This window comes from Panthera onca, chromosome B3 (genome assembly GCF_046562875.1).
Source record: "Panthera onca isolate mPanOnc1 chromosome B3, mPanOnc1 haplotype 2, whole genome shotgun sequence".
Lineage (NCBI taxonomy): Eukaryota > Metazoa > Chordata > Mammalia > Carnivora > Felidae > Panthera > Panthera onca.
Genome location: NC_138344.1, coordinates 4537374 through 4543860, shown reverse-complemented (window position 1 = coordinate 4543860; position 6487 = coordinate 4537374). Strand labels below are relative to the sequence as shown.

The window sequence follows — 6487 nt, the reverse complement described above, 5'->3', positions numbered from 1 at the left end:
TCTTCTTTTTAAAAATGTTTTCAATGTTTATTTTTGAGAGAGAGACAGAGCACGAGTGGGGGCAGGGGCAGAGAGAGAGAGGGAGACAGAGGATCCAAGTGGGCTCCACACTGTCAGCACAGAGTCTGATGTGGGGCTCGAACCCAGAACCTCGAGATCACGACCTGAGCCAAAGTTGGATGCTTAACCGACTCAGCCACCCACGTGCCCCTCAACAAACTTTTTCTTAAAGGGCCAGATAGTAAACATTTTAGGTTTTGTGGTCCAGAGTATCTCTGTTGCTTCTGCTCAACTCTGTCCTTGTAGTTTGAAAGCCGCCATTAGGCAACGAGTGAATGAGACGGGCTATATTCCCGTAAAACCGGGCTTACGAGAACAGTTGGTCGGCCCCAAGTCTGTAGCCTTAGACGAAAGGGCTCATCGTCTACGTCCCCAGTACGTTTCAGTCTTGCTCCATGCCATTCGGACTACAGGTGGGAGGATGAGCCCACTTAGAAGGAGATGAGGTCAATACCTTCGGGATGGGGCGGCCACGAGTTAGACAGAGCCTGGGCCCTGGTGTCTTTGGAGAGCAGGGCTGCTGTGACAGTGCAGACTCCATGTGACACAGGAAAAATGTTTCTCTTGTTTATGTCATCGTCTCTCACATCATCTCTTGCACTATTTACACACTCGCTGCCACTGGACAGGAAGAGCAAAACAGGCAGAAAGAAAGAGCAAGTTCGCCTCTTCTCTGCGGGGCTCCTGACGAACAAATGGGAAACGAGATATTCTTAACCGGGTGCCCACCCTCCCCGGCATCCCTGATTCCCTGGCAGTTTGGAGCCCGTGCATTCCACTAGAGACCTAAACAGGACGATTCCCTCTGGCAAAATCCAAATCTGGAATGTACCGCCCACCTGCCACCAAGAGTTGGAAGAAAGAGAGAGTCCTGGGGCACCTGGGTGGCTCAGGCGGTTAAACCTCTGACTTCGGCTCAGGTCATGATCTCACAGTTTGTGAGTCTGAGCCCCGTGTCGGGCTCTGTGCTGACAGCCTGGAGCCTACTTCGGATCCTCTGTCTTCCTCTCTCTGCCCCTCCCCTGCTTGCATTCTGTCTCTCAAAAATAAACAAACATTAAAAAAAAATTTTTTTTAAAATAGAAGAAGAAAGAGAGAGTCCTGATACATGTGTGAGGGAAAGTGGAGAGAGACTCATGTGGCCAAATTGCAAAATTTTCCACATTAGCTTTGCTGACCTTAAACATTCAACTGCCGGTTATTTTACCAGCAAACGATGGGTTTATTCGAGAATGGCGGAGAATTACAATCTAGGACAAGCAAGAGCAAAGGAGAGGTATGCTCTTTTATGGAGGAAAGGCTCTTGTAAACACAAAGTCCATCGGGATAAACTGGGGGTTGGATATAATGGCGGCTTCTCGTTGACTGAGTTGTGACTGCTTGTCATTGGCTGGGCTGTGGCCGGGGAAGGAGGAGGACGAGAGCCTTTCTTCCTCCTGCTGGGGCAGCAAAGTAGTGACCACGGGCAAGGTGAACAAGGTCCGTCTCTCCCTGCTGGGTTTGCATGGGAGCTCTCCCCTGCCCACCTCCTGACTCCATTCTAGTGAAGTCCCCTTTATTAATTTTTACAGCTTCGTGGCAGGAAAGCAACAGCAAGAGAAAGAAGGAAAGAGGGGGCGAGGTAGGGTCCTATCAACGTCACATCTCAGGCCCACGGAGGCAGGAAACCGGAAGGAGGCTGATCCGCCATCATTGCTGGCCCACCTGTAGATGTGGCCCAAGGCACAATGCGGCCTCTGCCCAGTTGGATCTCAGCCCCTTCCTCTAGGAGAACAGCAGGACGGAACTAGAAGAAGGACATTCCTCCCCAGTCTCCAGCCGGCGCCCCCTCACGTAGCACACATTGCAAATTATATGCACAGTGTCAAAGAACAAGGAAGAGGCCGCCTCACAAGGACTGTATGGAAGAGATTTCACGTCAATTTCAACAACAGGTTTATGTTGCTACCTGCCTTCTTTCCGGACAGACCCCTTTCCCATCTTTTCAAGATAGGACGGGTTTCTCATCTGTGAGACAGGTAATAACCATGGGTCACAGCCGCTCACCGGACTGGCACGCAGAACGTCAGAAACGCTCCTCGGGGTCGGGAAACACCGCGTCTCAGCCTTCGGAGGTGAGCTCGGGGAGACGTGGGGCGCAGCGGCCCGGCCTCCCCGGTGCTTCAGCTCCAACAGACCAAGGACACTGTTTTCCCCAAGGAGACCGTTTTTGTTTTTCTTTCCATGGAAAAGAAAAGTCAGTTATGGATGGGATGGGAAACTCACTTTATAAACTAAAGATTGCTTTTATCTCCTGAAACTTAGCTTCTGAATAAGATTCTTTTCTACTTTTAGAGACAACGTTTGTTTATGTTCTAATCAAACTTTTTTTTTTTTTTTTTTTCTCCCAAAGCCAACGCCTCAATTAGAGGAGAAATGAACTGTATCAAAGCACAGGGCTTTCAAGGGATCTTTTCTCGGGCAGTGCCCCAAGGGCACATGTGTCTAATCTCCTCAAATCTTCTTTGTCTCAGCCTGGGGCTGGGGTGGGTCAGTACTCCCTCCTCACTCCCTCCTCCTCCCCCCCCTCCCCAGACCCCATCCCTCCTCCACTGACCACAGCCCTGAGCCATGCAAGACACCTGCAGGCTGGGCCCAGGGTCCTCTTGTTAGGACAGAACCCAGAGGTAAGAAAGCCCGACGCCCAGCATGGAAAAGGAGGAGGCTTTCCTACTGAAGACTCTCCTCGTTCAGTGACTCGTGTTCAACCACCGCAGCGGTGATAAGCTTTCAGGAAGCTCAAGTCAGCAGCTCTCAACCCTTTTATCACTTGCGAGGTGCGTCAATAACTACGTTGTTTCCTCGTAGCAGTGAAAGTGCTGGAGTTTATGAACAATTTACCTTTCTAATAAAAATATATATCAATCAGGGTGGTAGTTGACTCAGAATTTTTGTGGTTGCAAACGACAGAAAGCAAACCAAATAGCTTAGGGAAGGAAGGGGCGGGCCATGTCGCCAGAAAGACGCAGGTGGGTCCCAGGACCCAGGACTTCACGGAACCAGGATGCTCTGTGTACGTCACGCAGTCCTGGCTTCTCATTGTGTTTGTGTCTTCCTGCACGGTGGCCTCCTTCTGTTGAACTGGCATCTCCATAAGGCTGGGATCATGGCTGTCAGATAATCATGGAATCACACGGTAGCCTGCTTCCCTAACAGCTAGTTGACAATCAAGAGGCAAATCTCCAGGAGTGTGACTGATCCTCTGGGGTCATGGCCCTCCTCCAGACCAGCCATGAAGGTGGAAGGCAGGATGTGACTGTTCCAGTCTGGCTCTTTTGTCAACTCCTCGAGCAGTCGCTGGGACCGGGAGGCATCGGCTGGCTGCAGGAGCGGGGCTGGGGCGGGGGGATAAGCAGTTTCCCAAAAGAATGCGGGTGTTGTCCTCTGAAGAGAAGCACCTGTTCTTTCCACACATCTGTAAAAATGTGCAGTGGTAATATATCTTAGCAAGTCTGAGATGATAGAAATAACAGAATTTTAGCTTCTGAAATACCTTAGGGAAAAGAGGCTACCATTTTCTGAATGCTTGTGGCACACTTCTTCACATATGCTGTCCTGTGTAATCCTCAAAATAAGGACAAAAACCCATACCCAAGCCCTACAGGTAGGTATTATCCTCATCATTCCAGTGAGGAAACTGAGATGTAGAGAGGTCAAGTGTCTTGTTCTGGGACACAATGGCTGAGCCAGGTTTTGAACCCAGTTGTGTTTGATTTTAATCTTAGACTCTTACCTGTCATAATACGTTGGCTTCCTCATTAATCTACCCAGCGAACAGATAGATGTGTGAAGTATTTTAAATCTTTCTTGGGGTGCCTGGGTGGCTCAGTCGGTTGAGTGTCTGACTTCGGCTCAGGTTGTGATCTCACAGTTGGTGAGTTCAAGCCCCACGTCGGGCTCTGTTGCTGACAGCTCGGAGCCTGGAGCCTGCTTCGGATTCTGTGTCTCCTTCTCTCTCTGCCCCCTGCCCTGCTCACACTCTGTCTCTGTCTCTCAAAAAGTGAATAAACGTTAAAAAAAAAAAAAAAAAGTAAATCTTTCTTATTCTGACTACTAGTATTCGGCCTCTGTGGTAGTTTTAAAAGGTGGCACCAAGTTTTTCTCTCACCCAGAGGCCAGTGTGTGTCTCCTCTCCTTTCCTGGGCGGGCGTGTGACCGCTCAGACCAATAGAGTCTGGTGGAAATGGCGTTATGGGCCTTCTGAGGCTGGGTGTCCCAGGGAACCTGGGCTGCTGTCACAGAATACCGCAGACTGGGTGGCTTAAATGACAAGCATTGATTTCTCACAGTTCTGGAGCTGGGAAGGCCGAGGGCAAGTTGCTGGCAGATTTGTTATCACATGAGAGCCCTCTTCCTGGTTTGCAGATGGCCACCTTCTGGCTGTGTCCTCACATGGCAGAGGGAGAGAGACAGAAAGCTCTGGTCTCTCTTTGTCTTCTTCTGAGGGCACCGGTTCCGTCACAGGGGCCCCACTCTCACGACCTCATCTAAACCTAATTACCTCCTGAAGGCCCCACTTCGGTGGGATTAAGATTTCCACACATGAACTTGGGGGGGAGGGGGGGACACATACATTCAGTCTGTAGCCCTGGGTCATAAAAGGCCAGGCAGCTTTGCTCTGGTTCACTGGGATACTCACTTCGCCACCCTGGCGCGTCACGTGAGAGGTCTCACTATCCGAAGCCACGCCACGTGGAGGGGTGACCGGTGGGCACTGAGTCAGTAGTCCCCTCCCCCCCCGCCCCCCCTCCCCCGCCAGCTGAAATGCTAGATGTGCGTGAAGAAGCCTCCAGCTGGTTCCAGCCCCCAGCCCGAGGAGTCTTTCCAGTCGGGGCTGCAGGCACCATGGAAGAGAGACAGTCAAGCCCTGTGGTTCCCCCATCCAAGTTCCAGGCACGCCGAATCCCAGAGCATAATAGACGGTGGCTGTTTGATGCAACCAGGTTTGGGACGGCTTATGACACAGCAACGCACAAGCAGAGCGGCTCCAGGGCAGGCGTTGAAGGTGTCTGGTCACGGAGGGTCTTCAAGTGCAAGGAAGATAAAATTGAGGACCATCGTGCGTTAACGAAGTAGCAAAGTAGTGATTCTTCCTTTCGTCCACCAGGTGGGGTGATGCGTTGCCCGCTCCCTCCCAGCTCTTCCCAGCCTCCCAGGGCGAAGCGAGAGAGGGAGTCCCCCGGCTCAGCAGGGCTGCGGTGGACCCCAGCCCCGCACGGATCCTGGGCCCCAAGGCTGCAGAGAGCAGATCCCGGGGAGGGCCTGGGTGTAGCTGCTGCTGGGAGGTTCCTTCCTTTGGGGAGGGCAGTGCCTCTGAAGAAGGGTAGGACCTGGAAAGAAAGTACTCCTGGCAGGACCCACCGCACCACGGCAGGAAGAGTCCCTCTCCCCGTGACAGGAGCCCCTTCAGTAGTGCTCAGTTTCCCGTCACATCGGATGTCAGGAAGGGGCATCGCCCCCAAAGCCCCCACCCCCACCCCCCGCCCGGATCAAGGGCTGGGATTCACAGGGGATCCTGTCACACCACCTCCGTCCCTCACTTCCTTCTTCTTTCGTCTCACATCAGAGTTCTACATATACATGGTTCTGGTTTCTTTCCTTTGAGAGAGAGAGAGAGAGAGAGAGAACACACAAGCAGGGGAGGAGCAGAGACAGACAGAGATTGAGAACAGCACTGTCAGCTCAGAGCCCAACATGGGGCTCAAACCCATGAACTGTGAGATCATGACCTGAGTTGAAATCAAGAGTCCAAAGCTTAACCGTCCCGCATGATTTTAAAAGTCAAATGGTACCGTGAGGTTTATACCAATGATAACAACTACAGAAAACAACTCCAGCAGTCCCCTGCCCACTCTCCCAGCCCTGAATTCTTCCCTTCAAACTCCCTCCGTCGCTCCTTCTGCTGTTTACCCACATACTTCTGAATCATGTACTCATTCTGCTATGTTTTTGAATTATCGACTTTAGCGGCTTTTTACTCCCCATAACGCAAGTGACATGTTAACTCTTTTATGCCCTCCCCCCCCACCCCCGCCTTGCCCTACTTCTCCCTTCCTCCTCCCAACACGGCAATACCACAGTTTTTGGTGAAAGCCATATGCCATGACCACACGCCCACCTCGTTGTGGCTGGGCATCTTGCTCACTCACGAGCCACGTGGCCCACTGTAACCGCACTCGATCCTCGTGTGTCTTTTTTCCTTCTGGAGATTACTCCAGCTTTTCTGATCTAAGACGGAAGCTTGAGCGTACCATTATTCACGCAGCACTAAGGATGCTCCCGACTAAACTGTGACGCCCCCTCGTTTGCGGGGGTCAGTGTCAGGAAGGTCAGAATGGGGAGAATATGTGCATTTTCAGATTCATGGATCGCTGTGTTCGCTTCCTCC

At 51.8% G+C, this 6487-nt stretch overlaps 1 long non-coding RNA gene across 1 annotated transcript; it reads left to right on the top strand.

Annotated features, from left to right (window-relative positions):
- Positions 1-320: 320 nt before the first annotated feature.
- LOC132670457 (uncharacterized) lies at positions 321-2393 on the top strand. Its single transcript, XR_009606697.3, has 2 exons — positions 321-1336; positions 1632-2393. It is a non-coding gene; the product is annotated as an uncharacterized LOC132670457 (long non-coding RNA).
- The last annotated feature ends 4094 nt before the right edge of the window (positions 2394-6487 follow it).